The following is a 21,550-nucleotide window of genomic DNA, read 5'->3' as shown; positions in this document are numbered from 1 at the left end:
CGGCAGCTCTAGCCTTTAGCTCGTCATCGATGCACTTATTGATAAAGCCGATGACTGAGGTGGTGTATTCCTCAATTCCATTGGATGAAAAAATGTTTAATAAAAAAATAGCTTTGTAAATATGGGGTATTGTGTGTAGATTGATGAGAAGAAAAATGTTTTAATCCATTATAGAATAAGGCTATAACGTAACCATGTGTTGAAAAAAAGTATTGGGATCTGAATACTTTCCAAATGCACTGTGCATCAATCATTAGTATTATCTGTGGTTTAATCTCTATCATTTCAGAGGATGAGCTACAGAAAAAAGGTAATAATAATTTCAGAGTTGAAGATGATCTAATGCCTCAAAATTACCACCTCTTTTTATTTTTTTATTTTACCTTTATTTAAATAGGCAAGTCAGTTAAGCACAAATTCTTATTTAGAATGACGGCCTACCCCAGCCAAACCCTCCCTTAACCCGGACGAGATGCAGTGCCTTAGACCGCTGCGCCTCTTGGGAGCTCCAGGAAGCTTAAGCACAATTAACCCTACGTTCAATAACCTGGAATCTATAGAGTGAAGTGGAAGGAATAATTGAACATAGTGTACAGTACAATTTAAGAGACAACTCAGCAATCACTCCTGTTTGAGCTAATCAGCTATAACTATCATCCTGGTTCCTCACAATTAACTTTGTACCATCTTGTGAACCTGACACTCATAGGGTTATGTGGGGGTGGTAATTGACCACATGTCAATTCTAAGATAAGATCCAGTGTGGGAATAGCTCCTATTTTATCTCATCAGCTCCAACTGTCACTCAGGTCTGCTGGTTACCTGTGTGTCCCATGGTGTGGGGGGTGGGGGGATGGGGGGTGGGGGTGGGGGGGTTGTCCATCTGTGAAAGGTCAGGTTGGATTAGAAGACAGTCTGTGACTTATAGGATACAGAGCTGTGTTAGTGGCATGGAGGCTGAAGGTGGGTGGGGTTGGTGCAGATACAGAGATGTGTTAGCAGCAGGGGGGTGGAGGAGGGTGGGGGTGGTGCAGATACAGAGATGTGTTAGCAGCAGGGGGTGGAGGACGGTGGGGGTGGTGCAGATACAGAGATGTGTTAGCAGCAGGGGGTGGAGGAGGGTAGGGGGTGGTTCAGAGACAGAGATATGTTAGCGGCATGGAGGCTGAAGGTGGGTGGGGGTGGTGCAGAGACAGAGATGTGTTAGCGGCATGGAGGCTGAAGGTGGGTGGGGGTAGTGCAGATACAGAGGTGTGTTAGCAGCAGGGGGGGTGGAGGAGGGTAGGGGGTGGTGCAGATACAGAGGTGTGTTAGCAGCAGGGGGGTGGAGGAGGGTAGGGGGTGGTGCAGATACAGAGATGTGTTAGCAGCAGGGGGGGTGGAGGAGGGTGGGGGGCGGTGGAGACTCGAGTTATCACGGTTACGTCAGTGATGAAAGAGGATGTGAAACGGAGACGAGCCGTGAGTACTGTAGCATAAATACTTTCCTTCATCTCAAATGCCATTGACTACAATAACATTGTTTTTAAGAATAGTGATAAACGAGACAAGTTCTTGTCTCATAATGCTGTTTCTATGGGAACAAGGCATCTGACTGACCCAACATAACCTAGATTGCATGTTGATTTATAGTGAAGGAATAAGACAAAAGGATCATACACAAAAGGTCATCAAAATTGCTATTTAATCAACTGGCTTCTGGTTTATTTGTTGGTGTTGTATTTGACTACATACTCCCCCAGAATCACTTGTTTATTTTCTGTTCCAAGGGAACCTTTAGACTCTAGATCCATGTGAGTGAATTAATCTCCTCCAACCATTCGAATTAGAGGCAGCAATAGAAATATCCTCTAGCGGGCACGGCAGAGGTCAATCTTGTTCTCTGAGACTTTCAAAATAAGGTTAAAAACCTTGGGAGGATATTCCATGGGAACCAGTTGATTTTAACGACAAACCGATAGATTTTCTTGGCAAAATCAATATAACCAACACTTTCGGCCCTAAAAACCGTGCATCTCCAGAGCAGTAGAAGTATACCTTTTAACGAGGAGATTATTTGAGCTCATTTTTAACTCACCTGCTGTTATTGTTTTGTCGTCTGGCACGTGTCCTCATTCCAGAAACATCAGTCGGCGAGATAGGTTGCCTTCAGTGACCACTGAAATGTTCCCTCCATTATGTCTGTTACCATGACAGCAACAGGAAAGTCGTCATGTTGGTACTTATTTGCTTGGTAAATAAGCATATAATCAAAACATGTTATTAATGAATCTATGGACCAACCCCAAGGAATATATCCACTGAAATGACTAATTTTCTTCTATCCTTTCCATCCTCAACAAACCAGATCTCCTTCTGCTTCCTTTATATGGGCCATTTGTCATGACACGAGGTCGGTATGTATCTTGGTTCATTCAGTCGGAAACAGATTTCATATTGAGGAGTCTCGCAATGATACTCTGAGGTCAATATCCAAACACATTTCCAATGCATAATTAATGGCTTGTTGGTGGATTAGGAGAGGGGCAAGACTCTCACGGGGAGAAACAGCTGTGTGGCGTGCTTAATGTGCAGGTTGCATGTTGGTAAAATATGGGTCGGCCCATGGAGGGAGGAGAAAGAAGGATAGATATTCCCCAATTATCAATCTTACTGGGAATGATTTTTCACAATCGTGACTGTTTTTATGAGTAGAAGTTAATCTTTTGATACCATGTGCATACTTTAGTGGGATGGGCGTTATGTTTCAGGTATCTGACAAAATCCTTGAGTTTATTTTAATGAAGAATGGGTATACGGTCTTCCAAAATGAGATCAATCTTACTTTCTTTAGTTATTGTAGTAAATCTGTGATAAATGTGTTTAGGGACAGACAGATTTAGACTACTACAAATATCACAAATACATACATGTGTGATTCATATAAACATTTATTGGTTAGTTTGTAAATAATATATATATGGTCAGTTTGTTAACCCATTTACACATGATAAGTAGTCATGTAAGAGATGGTCAAAAGTTACAATTCTCGTCGTGGCAATGTCATATAACCATCTGAACAAGGATAAGGTGTTTCACATATCAACAGGAGTACTGGAGAAAAAAAAGTAATATTAATAAACATTGATGGATCTAAGATACTGTATTTATATTCATATAAGCAATTTTTTACATGCAATTGTAAACTTTTTGCCAATGCCATCTTATCAAACTTGCAAGCAAGTTCCGGCAATTAGCACCAAAAAGCAGAGGACCTGGCTATTTACACTAATATTTTCAATAAATAATTAATTGGATCTATTTTAATTTATACTTTTTTTAAATAAATACTTAATTCTTGATCAATTTTTCATTGATTATTATTTTCTTAATTCTATCTATTGTCAAATCATTTGTATATTATTCATCTCATGAAAGACACCTGTGATGCTTTTCTTCTTTTCCTAGTGCCAATCATGAATTAATGGACGATGTGATTTTTTTCTAGTGCCAATAATGATAGTTAATAATATATAGATTCCTATAAATACATAAACAACTTGAATTAAGGAAGCATGGATCAAAATACGAGATCACAGGGCAAAGATGGAAATTAGTAGAAAATGTGGTCTACAAGCATAGCTGGCTGTGCCCAAAATCCTTAAATTCCTTCCATGATCACAAGTACACGGACCAATAGGTGACGTTGAAAAAGAGGAAGGAGAAGGGGAAGAGGGCTCGGGCGTAGAGTTCGACCCGCTTGGCGGCTGAGGGGATGACGGGTTTGGGCCGTGGCGGTTTCTTGGCCTTGGCCTGGCTTTTGCTAAGGCCGTGAGGCAAGGTGATGGGCTTCCCAAAGCAGTTGGGGAGGTCAAAGTCCTGCGGCAGTGAGCCAACAATGCTGAAGTCATTGGTGCGCAGGTCCGACTTGGAGGTGCAAACCTTTTTGCACCGGGTCTCTCCCACCTGGAAAAGGGAAAAGTGGATAGAGTAACAGCTGCACAATCATTAGAGGAGCAGAGGGTCAGCCAAAGAGCAGTGCCCCTTAACCCCTTAACTGCTTAAGTGCTGTGCTCAAGTGCACAATGGCAGTGGGCGGTGAGGTGGTGATGGGAACAATTGAAAACATTGCATTAGTCCCACTACTCCAAACACTCCTGTCCAGTCACTCTCCAGCTCTCTGACTTTCTCTCAGTTAACGGCAATATAGAGAGCTAGAGCTCCAATCACATCCCATTTCCTCCTCCCTTGCCACAGATGGCAGCTACCGCCAACGCTGAGCCATTGAGGCCAGAGCCAGAGAGACGTCGACAGTAGTGTTAAGCCAACCTGAGAGGAGCCTGACTCAACGTGGGAAAAAAAAATCAACAAATGCCCTGTTCTGTTTCAGTCAAACCCAGCGACTCACAGTCTCACATTTAAGGAGCCGGGGAAGCGCGGGAGGAACGCAAATGGGTGCCACAGATCACCTGGCCCTTATTACCAGGGGAAAGGGGAGACAATGGAAAAATTGAGGACTTGCCTTTCTCGACTTTGGAAAGGAATGGTGATGATGCTTGCCATACCCTTTGTACATCTTAAAGCCTGTCCTCCGAGCACCTCCAATTGAATTAGGCCTTCATTCGTGTGACATTCTGACATGAGCTGATTTATGACTGCGGTGCTTTGCCAACCCTGTCAGGACTCTTTGGTGTGGTTTCGATCAGATCTGCTCTGTTTTTTTTCCAATGGTTCTAGGATGGTTGTAGGGTAGGGTGGAGACATACGGAGATGATCACTCTTGATATATACATATATATACAGTGGGGCAAAAAAGTATTTAGTCAGCCACCAATTGTGCAAGTTCTCCCACTTAAAAAGATGAGAGAGGCCTGTAATTTTCATCATAGGTACACTTCAACTATGACAGACAAAATGAGAAATAAAATCCAGAAAATCACATTGTAGGATTTATAATGAATTTATTTGCAAATTATGCTGGAAAATAAGTATTTGGTCACCTACAAACAAGCACATTTCTGGCTCTCACAAGACCTGTAACTTCTTCTTTAAGAGGCTCCTCTGTCCTCCACTCATTACCTGTATTAATGGCACCTGTTTGAACTTGTTATCAGTATAAAAGACACCTGTCCACAACCTCAAACAGTCACACTCCAAACTCCACTATGGCCAAAACCAAAGAGCTGTCAAAGGACACCAGAAACAAAATTGTAGACCTGCACCAGGCTGGGAAGACTGAATCTGCAATAGGTAAGCAGCTTGGTTTGAAGAAATCAACTGTGGGAGCAATTATTAGGAAATGGAAGACAAGACCACTGATAATCTCCCTGATAATCTGATCTCGATCTCTCGATCTGGGGCTCCACGCAAGATCTCACCCCATGGGGTGGCTGACTAAATACTTTTTTGCCACACTGTATATGTGTATAATAGAGGTTGACCGATTAAATCGGCATGGCCGATTAATTAGTGCCGATTTCAAGTTCATGACAATTCGTAATCGGCATTTTTGGATGCCGAGTATGGCCGATTACACTGCACTCCAGGAGGAGACTGCGTGGCAGGCTGACCACCTGTTACGCGAGTGCAGCAAGGAGCCAATGTAAGTTGCTAGCGGGCATTAAACTTATCTTATAGAAAACAATCAATCAATCTTAACATAATCACTAGTTAACTACACATGGTTGGTGATATTACTAGTTTAATGTACTAGTTTGTCCTGCGTTGCAAATAATCAATGTGGTGCTTGTTAATTTATAATCGAATCACAGCCTACTTCGCCAAACAGGTGATGATTTAACTTGCGCATTCGTGAAAAAAGCACAGTCATTGCACCAATGTACCTAACCATGAACATCAATGCCTTTCTTAAAATCAATACGCAAGTATATATTTTTTTTACCTGCATATTTAGTTAAAAGAAATTCATGTTAGCAGGCAATATTAACTAGGGAAATTGTGTCACTTCTCTTGTGTTCTGTGCAAGCAGAGTCAATGTATATGCAGCAGTTTGGGCCGCCTGGCTCGTTGCGAACTGTGTGAAGACCATTTCTTCCTAACAAAGACCGTAATTAATTTGCCAGAATTGTACATAATTATGACAGAACATTGAAGGTTATGCAATGTAGCAGCAATATTTAGACTTATGGATGCTACCCGCTCAATAAAATACAGAACGGTTCCGTATTTCACTGATAGAATAAACGTTTTGTTTTCAAAATGATAGGTTATTAATATGATCAAATCTGGAAACTAAGGCTCGTATTTATGTGTGTTTGTTATATTATTAAGTCTATGATTTGATATTTGATAGAGCAGTCTTACTGAGCGGTGGTAGACAGCAGCAGGTTCGTAAGCATTCATTCAAACAGCACTTTCCTGCGTTTGCCAGCAGCTCTTCGCAATTCTTGAAGCACAGCGCTGTTTATGACTTCAAGCCTATCAACTCCCGAGATTAGGCTGGCAATACTGTAGTGCCTATAAGAACATCCAATAGTCAAAGGTATATGAAATACTAATGGTATAGAGAGAAATAGTCCTATAACTCCTATAATAACTACAACCTAAAACTTCTAACTGGGAATATTGAAGACTCATGTTAAAAGGAACCACCAGCTTTCATATGTTCTCATGTTCTGAGCAAGGAACTTAATGTTAGCTTTTAGACATACATATTTTACATATTGCACTTTTACTCTCTTCTCCAACACGGCGTTTTTGCTTTATTTAAACCGAATTGAACATGTTTCATTATTTATTTGAGACTAAATTGATTTATGTTAAGTTCAAATAAAAGTGTTCATTCAGTATTGTTGTAATTGTCTTTATTACAAATTTATATGTAAAAATTGGTCGATTAATCGGTATCGGCTTTTTTTGGTCCTCCAATAGTCGATATCAGCGTTGAAAAAATAATAATCGGTCGACCTCTAATGTATAAATCTCAACATATACAAAGAGTGCAACAATTTGACAGTGTAGTGGTGTTGTTGTCAAATCACCGTATTACTTTAATGCTAACTGTCAGTTTCTTTCAGGAAGAGATGACAATATGCACCAGATACACAATTACCTCATGCATGGCAGAATGTCCCTAATGTTGATGTTTTGGAGCTGTAATCTGGATTTTCTATGTTTTTCTTTGGTGAATCGACATGCTGTTATGTTACAACAGAATCAGTGGGAAGTAACTTCTGAAAACACACTTCAATCTTTCTCATCGGCTACAGGGGAAATGAGATACTAATCATACAGTTGCTACTTTTTCACTCAACCATTAAGCTCATTAATTGGCGTTAATTAGATTTACGTTTATTTAACTAGGCAAGTCTGTTAAGAACAAATTATTATTTTCAATGACGGCCTAGGAACAGCCTAGGAACAGTAGGTTATCTGCCTGTTCAGGGGCAGAACGACAGATTTGTACCTTGTCAGCTCGGGGTTTTGAACTTGCAACCTTCCGGTTACTAGTCCAACGCTCTAACCACTAGGCTACCCACATTCCACTAGAGTCATCTTCTCGCAAATCGCACAAGTCTTGACTAACATACATGACGATGTAAATTGATTTCTATGAAGTGTATGATGGAAAATAACATTTCACAAGCTAAATCTGTATCTGTGTCAATCTTTATCCATGCAAGGCCAGAGTGCAGGAGATGTTAGGACAATTCAGTCACTCATAAATGCCATCTATTGGTATCTCTAACTTCCCTCTCATCATGCCTAAGGATATATGCAAGGTTAAATAACCATTCCTCATTCAACTGTGAGGGAAGTGGTTAGGGACAACTTCATCTTGATCTTAGATCAGTGTCTGGGGGCAACTTATTTCTAAAATCACACAAACCTCCCCCCACTCTCCAGAAACAAGCCCATCCTCTTCCCCACCTTTCCCTCACCCGCCACACACAACCACCCCTCACCCACCTGCAGCGTGCTGACATGACAGGGCGTCCCGCTGGTGCCGTTGACCGTGTTGTTCCTGCCCGCCGCGTTCTCCTTCCCCTTTGCCTTGGACGCCATCTTGGCCTTCTCTGCCTCAATGCGCATGGGGCTGTTGAGCATCACCTGCACCACGGCGTACTCCACCAGTGAGGCGAAGCCAAACAGCAGACATGCGATGAGCCAGATGTCGATGGCCTTCACATAGGACACCTTGGGCAGCTCTGAGGCCAGGGACGTGCACTCAGAAGACAGGGAGAGCACCGAGAGGATCCCTGGGAGGTTAACAGGATGGGAGTGAAGATGTGGCCTTGTCAATTAAACATTCAAGGAAGGAGAGCATAGCTTAGTGTTGGGGATACTTCTATATTTGTCTTAGGATCTCAAATTAGCATTTGGACTCCATGGACTGTAATGCGCGACATAAAATGCACAGCAGACAAGGAGATTCAACTTCAGACCATGAGGATCGCAGTATTTTATTCGTTTTCATCCTTGCCTTTAAATCAGAGGTCTAGACTTTGATCTAAACCAGGTGAGTGGTAAATAGCAGGGAGAAGACACAGCAGCCCTTGAGAGTTGGAATTGAATACCCCTGGTGTACAGTACATAATAATGGATATATGAATCACCTAAACTAGGCAGTGGTAATGAAACACTCACAAGCCCATATCCCAGGATTTACAGTACAAAGAGCCCAATTATAAACCTCCTTTACCTTTCTCATTCTAGTGATGAAGATGGTTCAAATAGCCACTGATAACGGAGGGCTATTTTTTTTTTCTCCAAATGAACAATTAATCTAGGTTATTGTATGCATAAAAATCTTTATATAAAAACGGGGTCCTTATTTCGGATGATTATCTAACCCCATTCGAGTTCACCGTTGCGCCGAAATCATTTTCATCACAGCATGTAGGATGGCCTATTTTTACATTAGACAAGGAAGAAGTTGGCTCTGTTGAAACAATGCTTTGTTTGCCGACGCTTGGCCCCCGATGGGGCGCTTTATTGTGGGGGGAAAAATGAGTCTGAAACCAACACACATAGTAGGAAGCATGTATGGAAGTATTCCATACATTTAATAACATGTACGCTAACATACACACACACACTCACAGAGATGAATGAATGACATATGTCAAATGGTCACACGCGGGAGATGACTGACCTTTGCTGATCCCATTTACTGAGGTGTCATGAGGTGGCCCTCCAGAGGAAATGGCGGGATGGGATGAAAGTGACAAACAGCTGGAGGTGAATGGTCCTCTTATCCACACAGCTCTTTCCAGACCCATCGGACTGTGTGACTTGACGTCAAATGGGTGAGAAGTTGACATTTCCGACTCATGCAGGCTTGTTGACAATGGACCAGGCGAGTTACCTATACAAAATAAAAAGGTATCATTATCAATTATGTATCATGTAGGGGCAACAGTGGAAGGACAATGGGTGGTCCCAATCATATTGCACTCCCTCGGACAGACAGTGAAAAAGTAACATGGGAGACTAGATTATATGAAAAAATGGAAAGCAATCATGTCATCATGCAGTGATGGCTAATACTAGGCTGCGTTTGATGCCTCGATATGTCAAGACTAGCCTCGAAATCCAAACTGAATCACACTACGTTTCACTATTGCTTCAATTAGTGAAGCGAAACAATAGTGACATTTGGTGTGATTCAGTTTGGATTTGGAAGCTAACACCACAGACAACACCACAGTGACATGGGAGACTAAAGCAGGCTTGTCTGTTACCCAAAGGGACCAAGGAATCACTGCTTTCAGGGTAAGGCTAGGATAGGGGTTTTACGGTCAGTGGTTAGGATAGGGATCAGAGGTCTTACCCAGAGGGACCCTGGCAGCGCTGGCATCAGGGTTGATCCAGAATGAGAGCCAAGAGAGGACCATGATGAGGAGTGTGGGGGCATAGACTCCCATCATGTAGAAGCCCACCTGCCGGTCTATGAATAAAATCATAATAATGAACTACACGTCTTTTCCAAGAGTTTAACTAAGGACATGCAGAGGGAGAGAATGCATCATCATCAAGATACCCTACATACCAGGCTAAATGTGTATGTTCTCACACTCGTCTAATACCGGAGGCTATTTCCTCTTGGATCTTTTTTCAGAAGCAGAACAGGAGGGGCAGCCCCTGGCGTGTTCCATTTTGTCAGATTCCGCTCTCTTTCCCCCTATCTGCTAAAGCTTTGCTGTTTAATTGCATTTGTGAATAACCATGGTATCTCACTTCCTAGACAGACTGCTGTTTCTTTCCCTTGTTATCTGCTTTGGAGTAACGTCATTGAAACACGTCTCTCTCATGTTCAGTCGGGCACTCGGTATAACACACTAGGGGAGTCAACGACCAATCGTATTCACCTTAAGAAAACTGAAATCACAACCAATGGATGCCGAGCCCGCCCCCTTCATGACTATAATAAATCAGGGCTCGCACTAATTTCTTAATTTCTTCGCTCTTCAGCTCCTTTCAAGCAATTTCCAAACTTTTCAAGCACACGAAGACCACGAGATTCGGCTCCGACTTAGTTGTCTGTTAGTGGGAACAGTGCATACTCCTCCCACTAGATCAGGGGTCTCCAACATGTCGATTGTGAACAACCAAGTAGCTTGCACCCCACCGATGAGTAGCTCGCCAAACAATTCTGAAAGTACATCCAAATTTCACGTGTCCCACCGCAAACTTTTGTTAACAAATCTCACAAGTATCAGACACTGCAATCTCCCAGCTCCTATCTAAACAATGCAACATTGATATTATCCCAGCCCTAGTTAGCCACTATTGGATTAAAAAGCCAAACCTAACACTATCTGCAAATACATTTCCAGCAATATTGCCCCTGTCGGTCTGTGTGGTGCGCGCGTTTGTCTTTCACTCCGTGTGTTGATGTGATAAGGGTCTTGTGGATTGACAGAAATACTTTCCCCCAAACCTTCGCAATTAAATGTGAACTGCAAAGTAGGTTTACTTGGCAGAAATATATCATGAGTAAGTACATCATTTGTATCTATTATTTGTTATTGGCAAAGTATGCCATGAAATGAGCAGTAGCAGTTCAGACTCATCATTAGACTAGCCCATTAGATGGCACCTTCCTCACTTGCTAGATGCACAATTAAAAGGGGAATTACACTCAAAAATACATTTTTGTTTTCTTCCAGACCTAAAAAAAATAGTTCAGCATTGACATGGACTCAGTACTTCCAATTGTGTTTTCTCTCTATGAACAATTGTAATTTTGAGAGTGAAAAACAACATAAAATCAGGAAAAATAAAACTGAGAAAACTATTTAGGAAAATATAACAATTGGGGAGAAGAAAATCCACAGATTTTATAGGCCCCCCCTTAAGAGTCATTAATTAAACATTACTTTACCAGATATATTGGCAGAAAACAGTGCACTACTGTCTCTTGTACACTAAGAACCTGGGGAAGAGTTGCAGGGGAGAATAGAAGAGAAGAGTGTGCCAATTTAAATGGCTCGAAAAAAAATTGTAGCTTGCAACATGTTTAATTTTTAAAAAGTAGCTCTCATGCTACATGCTACCTGCCCTAGATGTGAGTGTTGTGTATTGGTTTTTGCTTTAAAAAAAAGCAACAACTTTCTGCTCTGCTTGTGTAGCTAAAGCTTCCTTACTTGGGTAGGATTTGTGTTTGCTAAAAGACCATTAATTACTGCTCTGCTTGTGTAGCCAATGCTTCCTTACTTTAGTAAGATGGCCAGCGTAAGACTAAGTTCAAAAAGGCTGACCTCCTTAGGGCATGTGGTTTCAGAATGACAATTTAAGATACTCGCGAGTGCGGTCCTGTTTGCCTGGGTTGGGAGTGAGGCCAGGAGGGATCAGCAGTGGTTGTCGAGGTTGATAGGGGTGTCATCCCAGCCGAGGTGAGGCTCATTCCAGCTTCTCTGGCGCTGTTCAGAGTCTGGATTCTGGTGATAATATACTATCCCTGGTTAGCTCTAGAGAGTTTTCAGAGTCTGAATTGGATGACATCAGTCCGGGGCAGCCTAAAGCCCTGGCTTTGGATTCGGCGGGGGAGAGTGAACCATTGGTGGTTAATGCGCCTTTGATGGAGCTGTGTCATAGGGCAGCAGATCACCTGGGGGCGGATTGGCCATCTTCTCCCCCACAGTGAAGTTCCTCCAGGTTTGGGGGAAGGTATTTACCTCGTGACCTGCAGTGGTGAAGCGTAGCTTACCGCTGTTTAAAGATTTAGCCTGATGAGCTAAAGTAAACCTGGGATTCCCTTCATTCAGCCATGTTGGTGCTACCAGGTTATTTAAACTTCATGAATGTAGAGGGTATGGAGGTGGCTGGACTGGTTTACATACAGCCGATGGATGGAAAGCAATTTACTTAACTCCAGAGGTTAAGAAGGGGGCTAATCCTAGCATGGTGCTTCCAAATAAACAGTGCCGGTTCTCGGCAGATCAGCTGGACAAAGTGTATCAGGATGAGTGTTGGCGGCCAGGTCGTTGAATGTGGTTACAATGCTGCAGATTTACCATGTTGGTTTGCTGCAGTAGCTGAATAGGACCGTGGAGGTGGAAAAGCCGGATTCAGAGCTACCCGACACAATCCGTGCTATGGCTGATTTAGTGCTGCATCTTTCCCGCTGTATTATCCTGGCTGTGGAAAAGTATGGGGGCGACGGCAGTGGCTCAGTGCCACCCCTGATTGACGTTGTCCCGGATTCCAGAGGAGGGACAGGCGGATGTATTTGGATGAGCCAGTTACGCCAATAAGGTTGTTTGGCTCGGCTATGGAGTCCTTATAGGCCGTTTCGAGGAGAAACTTAATGATGGGTGATGGGGGGGCTTCAATATCAGTTTTTGACTGTTTTGGTGCTTCTGGGCAGCGGTGGACATCTTGGCACAGATGCCATGCTGGGTCAAAGGAGAGCAGGGTGAAAGTAGACTCTTCAATGGCGCAGGGGGAAGAAGCAGACCTTGTGACCCTAGCTGGAGGCCGAGGTAGGGGGCAAGTTACTGGTTGCCGAAGTCCCCGAACACGGTGTGGGCCGGATATTAGAACGGAAGGTTCGTTAAGAGGGTCTGTTGTTGATTCTGGTGACTTCCTGTTGGCCCAGACAACCCTGGTTACCGGAGATCATCCACCTGTTGGGCGGGGACCTGTGGAGGGTTCTGTGTTATTGGGATCTATTGTGTCGGGGGCACGGGAGAGTTTGGCACCCACCACTGCAGATGTGGGTTTTGGCCCCTGAAAGGTTGAATTTGACGGCTACGGGTTTTCCTTTGAACATTATTACGATGGTACAGTCAGTATATAGGGTGTTGTATACATATAAGTGGCACGTTTGAGGGTTGGTGTCAGGGAAAAGGAATTTCTCCTTTGGTGGACATTTTGTTGTTGTTGCAAGAGCTCTTTGAACAGGGCCTTTCTTTTTCCACATTTAAGGTATATTTGGCATCCATCTCAGCTTGTCATGTATGGATTGAGGGTGCTACCCCGGGGCCTCATACACTGGTGGTGTGGTTCCTGAAAGGCGTGCGTCGGCCCAAGCCAGTGTCTAAGCCTATAGCACTGATCTGGAACCTGGCTTTGGTCCTGGACGCTTTGTGTGAGCCTTTATTTGAACCATTGGAGTCTGTGGACCTGAAAGTCCTTTCATACAAGACTGCCTTTCTCATGGCCTTGGTGTCGGCCAAGCATGTTGGGGGTGGTCCACACGTACACCTTTCCTGTTTGGAGTTCGCACCTGGTTACGGCATAATGCAGTTTTTGTTCCCAAGGTAATGTTTATGTCTTTACAGGTCCCTTGCTTTCGAGCTGTTCCCATTCTCACCTCCTCCGTTTACTTCTAGTGAACAACGGAGGTTGCAACGCTTGTGTCCGGCATGCACTTTATGCACGGATATGGATAGAACCAAGGATATCCGCGTTCTTGGCCAGATTTTTGTCTGTTTTGCTAATCCAGGTCGGGGTAGGCGGCTTTCTAAGCAGCGTCTTTCTCATTGGATTCTGAGGGTCATCAACCCAGGGCATATGACAGCAAATGACAAGGGTTGCCTAGCGGTGTGCATGCTCACTCCACCAGAGGTGTGGCGGCTACTTGAGCATAGTTCAAGGGCATGAAGATTGGTATTTTGTATTAAGGATCTCCCATTAGCTGCTGCTCTTCCTGGGGTCCTTCAACATTAAGGCAGTTATGAAATGTAATATTTAAAATTGTATATAACAATTTACCCAATAAATGTAGTGTTTCCGTCAGGCCACTACTCCACTATCACATATTTACAATAAAACATCCATATATACGTGTGTGTAGAGTGTCTTATGTGTATGTGTGTCTGTGCCTGTGTGTATGTCTCTTCACAGTTTCCGCTTTTCCATAAGGCATATTTTTATGTTTTTAAATCTGATTCTGCTGCTTGCATCAGTTACCTGATTTGGAATAGAGTTCCACATAGCTATGGCTCTATGTGGTACTGTGCGCCTCCCATAGTCTGTTCTTAACTTGGGGATTGTGAAGACACCTTTGGTGGCATGTCTTGTGGGGTATGCATGGGTGTCCGAGCTAGGTGCCAATAGTTTAAAAACAGACACCTCAGTGCATTCAGTATGTCAACATTTCTTACAAAAACAAGTAGTGATGAAGTCAATCTCTCCTCCACCTTAACATGCGTGTTCATTTAAGGGCCAGCTATGCTGCCTTGTGTTGAGCCAATTGTAATTTTCTGAGGTTTCTCTTTGTGGTACCGTACCACATGACTAAACAGTAGTCCAGGTGCAACAAAACTAGAGCCTGTGGGACCTGCCTTATTGACAGCGTTGTTAAAAAGGCAAAACAATGCTTTATTATGAACTGACTTATCCCCATCTTAGCTACTGTTGTATTAACATGTTTTGACCATGACAGTCACCTCAACTTGATCAATTTCCTAATTATTTATCACAAGATTTTGTTGAGGTTTAGGGTTTAGTGAATGATTTGTCTCAAATACAATGATTTTAGTTTCTGAAGTATTTAGGACAAATGTATTCCTTGCCACCCATTCAGAAACTAACTGCAGCTCGTTGTTAAGCATTGCAGTCATTTCAGTCGCTGTAATAGCTGAAGTGTATAGTGTTGAGTCATACACATACATAGAGACACTGGCATGTCATTAGTAAAGATTGAAAAAAGTAATGGGCCTAGACAGCTGCCCTGGGGAATTCCTGATTCTACCTGGTTTATGTTGGAGAGGCTTCCATTAAAGAACACCCTCTGTGTTCTGTTAGACAGGTAACTCTTTAACCACAATATAGCAGGGGGTGTAAAGCCATAACACAAGTTTTTCCATCAACAGACTATGATCGGTAATGTCAAAGCCGTACTGAAGTCTAACAAAAGACCTCCCACAATATTTTACATTACTATTCAGACCCTTTGCTATGAGACTCGAAATTGGGCTAAGGTAAATCCTGTGATCATCCTTGAGATATTTCTACAACTTGATGGGATTCCACCTGTGGTAAATTACATTGATTGGACATGATTTGGAAAGGCACACACCTGTCTATAAGGCCCCACAGTTTATATATATCAACCTGGTCTCAAGGCATTTAGTATTATTCTGTATGTAAATCGAATACTTAATTTAGTATGATATGTTAGGTTTGTATGTTATGCATTAATTTGTGGCTGTCCATCACCCATTTTGTATGATATGTTGCTAAATGTATGAGTGTGTTCCGAATTCTAGCTAGGTCAGCTAGGTCGCTAACATTAGCTATCTGGCTAACGCTAGCTGGTTTAGGGGTTCATGTTAGGGTTAAGGTTAGGGGAAGGGTTAGCTAACATGCTAACTAGTTGCTTAGTAACTAAAAAGTATTAAGTAGTTGAAAAGTTGCTGATTAGCTAAAATGTTAAAGTTATCCGTGAGGAGATTCGAACTCGCAACTTTTGGGTTCCTTGACGTTTGCGTTATACGCCCACCCATCCACCCTTTGCTTAAGTAAACTTTTGTCTTATGTAATCATACCAAACGTAACACATCATACTAATTTAAGTGAGGCATATGTACATTTACTACGATATATCTAGTCTGTGAGACTAGGCTGGCTATATTCATAACTATTCGTTTTCACACCATGTTTCCTGGCTACTCGCTCTACCTTTCCCTTCAATAGAGCTTGTGTTTAGTATTTTATTAGGATCTCCATTAGCTTTTGCCAAGGCAGAAGCTATTCTTCCTGGGGTCCAAACAGCTTGCCTGGAGAAATGGAACCAATGGAATAGTCACAGAAGTGCAAACCCCTGCCCTTCTGGCACTCAAACAGGCTCAATCAAACAAAGTATTTGAAAGAGAAGGAATCATACTTTAACCAGGCTTTGAGACCCTGTAGGGGTTTCGGGAGGACAGACTGAGGTTGTTCACCCACCTCCAGTCTCACTGTGTGATCTTCATGCCATGTTAAGGGGGGGCTGCCATAGAACAGGCTCCCACCGGTCACAGACAACGGTGATCTTTGTGTCTCACTGGTTCGTCACAACAATCCCATTAAAAAGGTCAGCCTCACTGCCAGCTGCGTTGCTCCCCTGTGTCAGTGTGCTGGGGTTGTATTCAAACTGAGTGCTAACTGTGTAGGCCTTTCGCTATTGGCGCTATGCTTGTCTCCAGTGACAATCGCTGCTTTGTTTTTAGTGTTAGCATTTTGGTTCTCACACTGACAAGTGAAAAAAAGGCCTGGGTTTTTAAAGTGCTTTAGCGAAGTGTGACCTATCAAGGTTTTAATATCTCCAGGCATTGAGCATGAGGGCAACTATTTATTTCTTCCACGTGCAAGTGCAGGACAAGTGTAAAAAAACACCAGTAAAGCTTTGGCCAAAGCTAGTTAGCTACATACAGTGATGCAGTAATGAGGATCGTATGGAATACTACGTTAAAAGGCTACTCTTGAATTATTATTGAAATGTGGTTTGTGTTTTGGCGCCACGTGACTGCCGTGGCTTCAACTAAGTAGGTGCTTTAGTTTGGTAAAAGTGAAGGAGTAAATCAAATCAAATTTTAGTCACATGCACGGAATATAACAGGTGTAGGTAGACCTTGCAGTGAAATTCTTACTTACAAGCCCTTAACCAACAATGCAGTTTTAAAAAATATGGATAAGAATAAGAAATAAAAGTAACAAGTAATTAAAGAGCAGCAGTAAAATAACAATAACGAGACTATATACAGGTGGGTTCAGAGTCAAGGTGCGGAGCCACCGGTTAGTGGAGGTGACATGTACATGTAGGTAGAGTTATTAAAGTGACAATGCATAGATGATAACAACAGAGAGTAGCAGTAGTGTAAAAGAGGGCGAGAAGTGGGTGGCGATGCAAATAGTCTGGGTAGCTATTTGATTTGATGTTCAGCAGTCTTATGGCTTGGGGGTAGAAGCTGTTTAGAAGCCCCTTGGACCTAGACTTGCCGTGCGGTAGCAGAGAGAACAGTCTATGACTAGGGTGGCTGGAGTAAATTTTTAGGGCGTTCCTCTGCCACCTCCTGGTATAGAGGTCCTGGATGGCAGGTAGCTTGGCCCTGTGATGTACTGGGCCGTTCGCACTACCCTCTGTAGTGCATTGCGGTCAGAGGCCGAACAGTTGCCACACCAGGCAGTGATAAAACCTTCTGAGGATCTGAGGACCCATGCCAAGTCTTTTCAGTCTCCTTAGGGGGAATAGGTTTTTCGTGCCCTCTTCACAAGCTACGGATTCCATGAATTGCAGTGGCTAAGCTCAAACTTAATCTGAGTCCTACTATGGAGAAGCCACACAGGGCGGAGAGACACCTTAATTACACCATGCTAGCCCCTTGCTACAGAGACCATCTTTGGTTGCTCTCCCCCTTTGAACACCTCCCGCCGTTGACCACTCAAGCATGCACTTTCCCGACCCTCAAAATTACCTTCTGTCTCATGAATGATATCGTTGTTTTTCTATATTGCTTGTCTTTTGTATTTCTTTAAAGCAGTTTGAGATGTATTTAATTAATAGCGCTATAAAAGTTGAACAAATTATTATTATTATCGTGAGTATTGAGCCACGTAAAACATTTGAACTCACAGAGAATAATGAATGAATAGATGAAAAGGGAAAATCCAGAGCCTTTACATTCTTAAGCCAACCACATGTAGGTCTCTGACACTCCAATTTATGGCAAAGCTTAATCAGGAGACTTGAAGTTCATTGGTTCAAAGGATTTCTCACTGTGCAACCAAATGCAAGGGGGAGTCTGGCATAAGTAAAATCAATTAGACCAATATGGTTTCATTCGCATATTCCTTAAAAAATAACGGCATTTATACATACATGCATATGACATGTAATCATGACTTATACCTGTAGTTAGCACAGTTTCACATATGCATGCATATGAGGAGCATACCTGTCCCTGCGTCGAATTTGGTGCAGTTGCCATACTCTATATCCTCCTGTTTGATATCAAACTGGGGCAGGGCGATCTCCTCCATCTGGACAGGGTCCCCTGACTGCCACATAAACTGCAGGTCATCTGTTGTATAGCCAACTGTAGACACAGACAGACGAATTCACACACAGAGAAGCATCCATAGGCACGCGTACACAGGCAAACGCACGCACGCACGTGCAAACACACCCACACACATCGTCGTCATAAACAACAGTTAATACTATATATAAATCTCCATCCAGGCATGATTACACTATATCTCAATGTTGTTTGAAGTACATTTTTCAAATAATAGTAATCAAACTCTGCTTAGAAGATGCTTTTTCCAGTAGTCATTTTCAATTACTTACAAACATGAAATATAGGCAGATTTACATGTCCTATAGATTTTACTAGTGTTGTTTTTTTAAACCAGGCTAGTCGGTTAAGAAAAAATTCTTATTTACGATTACGGCCTGAGAAGTGGTGAAGGGCAAGTGCAGCTCTAAATAAATAAAACAAGACAGGAAAGAGACAACAGGAAAGACATCACAAGACATTAGACAGTACAGACAGTAACAACAATGCATACTAAAACAGTGACAAACTGGTTATAAATTAAACAAATTGGTCTCTAAATCGGGTTGAATGGCGGGAACCCGGTTACCGGGACTTACCACCCAAAACCACTCCCTTTCCCTGGGATAAATAACAGCGAGATAACGGGGCATGATAATCAATTATTTAAATGAAGAGCATGGGCGTGAAATGGAACTGTTAAATTATATGCAATGTCTAAATCTGGCTTATCTACGGCATCTGCATGACGAATCATCAGGGGGGGACAGACAGCCCATCTCAGATTGGAGCGCAGTTCACAATGCATGTAGATCTATCACCATGGCAACATTTTTTCTTGTGACAGGTAAGCCTACATTTGCTGCAGCATAGTCTATAACAGGGTTACCCAACTGGTGGCCCGCAGGCTGAATTTGGCCCGCGTGTGGTTTTATTTGGCCATTTTCATTGTTGTACATAAAATACTATAAAAACACCAGGATTTCAGCTCCAAGTGATTTTAGTTTAGGAAACTCTGTTCCCAAGTATTCCCACGCATAATACAGAAATATGTGACCATAGAAATAATAATAATTAAATATTAGATTTATATAGAGCTTTTCTATCAACTGAGGTGCTCAAAGCGCTTTACAAAGGTGAGGGAAACTCACCTCATCCACCACCAATTTTGTGCCAGAATGCTCACCACACATCGGCCATCAGGTGGAGAGGTGAGGAGTAATATACACTACCGGTCAAAGATTTAAGAACAGCTACTCATTCAAAGTTTTTTCAGTATTTTTACTATTTTCTACATTGTAGAATAATAGTGAAGACATCAAAACTATGAAATAACACATATGGAATCATGTAGTAACCAAAAAAGTCTAAAACAAATCAAAATATATTTTATAAATGAGATTCTTCAAATAGCCACCCTTTGCCTAGATGACAGCTTTGCACACTCTTGGCATTCCCTCAACCAGCTTTATGGAGGTACAGTGGTTGCTCCACTAAAAGTTTTGTGATTATGCTGCGGGACTGAGAGGTAATGTGTGGTTTAGTACGGTACCCTGCGTCATTGCTTCATTGCTCCAGACCAGTGCAAGGGGGAGTTAGAGAACTGATTATACAATTGGGTCCTAAGGCACTACTGTGTCTCTGTAGTATTGTAGCCTACTCCCGGCCAGTCACGTTGTACTGCGCCTTAGTGGCGCAGCAGACACTGCATCGCAGAGCAGGCGGTGGTGGACCCCCACCCTGCCCCACTGGGTAGCACAGAGCAACACTTTAAGGGGGCATTGCACTAATAATGGCGCTGACTTGGGAAATGTACCCGCTGTTCTTAGTGCCAGTCTTCATTTTCAAACTAAAACAATGTAACTAATAATGGTGTGAAAAATGTGTGAAAAATGCCCTTTAGATATGAATTCGGAGAGCAAATAATATATATATTTTTTTAATCATTAGACCTCTCACTAAACACGTCACATTATACTTAAATCCAAACTCTAAAAGTAATTGGAAACGTAGATACAAATTATTTGTGACATTGTGGTTACAAAGAACTTAAACAAGATGCTGTGTTTTTATTTACAGTAGTGATGGACAGCTGGTAGCATTTTGAAAACAGGTATTTCAAACACTTGTAGACCGATTAGCAGGACAATAGACTCTTTATAGCCCGGCTACTGTAGGTGTGAAAGTGTATTTTTTTAGAGCATACAACCATGCCGACAACCAACCGTGGAGATAAGTGGACAAAGGGCTGGACAATGGGCCACACCGAAAAAAAACCTGCATGATTGCCATGAAAAAGGTTTGTTTTGCTAGACTCTTAAAATGTGTATGCAGCATTTGTGTGTTGTAGTCACATTTAATTCTTAATTGATCTACCGTTTCTATCATAGGCCACTATAATAGATGGGGGCTCAGGGCGTTACCATTCTGTTCATCTGATTAAGCTGCACATGGATCAGATTCAAACTTTGAAGACTGAGATCAAGTCATTGAAGGCAGACCAGCAGAAAGAGACACATTATCTGAGGGCAGAGATACGGGTGACAGCTGATCCATTGGTTCAGAGCCAGGCAGAGAATGATGCGTTGAAGAGGGCGAGGAGTCACAATCCATGCCAGGCACAACTGTGAGCTCTGGAACTCCACCTCCGACAGGCAGAGTCAACACACCTGGCGGGTTCATCAGGTCGTCGGTTCACCCTGAAATTTCCAGTCCTCTTCTGACAACAGAATTTGACCAACTGCTCACCAGGAACAGCAAGAGCCGTCCGGACCGTTATGCTGTTCTGCTATAGGCTAATAAACAAATGCAGGTGGCTTATATCTAAAAAATGCTTTAAATGCTTTATTATCCAAATGTAAAAGCATATACTGGACAGTACTGTATTTCTTCATCAGCATCTTTATGCTTTCGTTAATAAAAATAATAAAAAAATACTCTTTCAAAATGCCGATGTTTATTCAGTTATGGATCCATAACAAATTATTAAGGTAACAAATACCAATGAATTACACAAATATTGGAACAAAGTTGTCTAATGAAGGTAAACAAATGGTTGCTTACTGGAAAATACTCTTTCGAAACACACACGGTCACGTTGTACAGCGCCATTATGGATATTA

General features: G+C 42.4%; 1 pseudogene; it reads right to left on the bottom strand.

The window, feature by feature from the left end:
- Positions 1–3,657: 3,657 nt before the first annotated feature.
- The window catches only part of LOC139391012 (glycine receptor subunit beta-like), a 51,414-nt pseudogene continuing 33,521 nt past the window's right edge, over positions 3,658–21,550 (bottom strand).

Source organism: Oncorhynchus clarkii, chromosome 31 (assembly GCF_045791955.1).
Source record: "Oncorhynchus clarkii lewisi isolate Uvic-CL-2024 chromosome 31, UVic_Ocla_1.0, whole genome shotgun sequence".
NCBI lineage: Eukaryota > Metazoa > Chordata > Actinopteri > Salmoniformes > Salmonidae > Oncorhynchus > Oncorhynchus clarkii.
The sequence above is the reverse complement of the archived record's forward strand: the minus strand, read 5'-3'. Positions and strand labels throughout refer to the sequence as shown.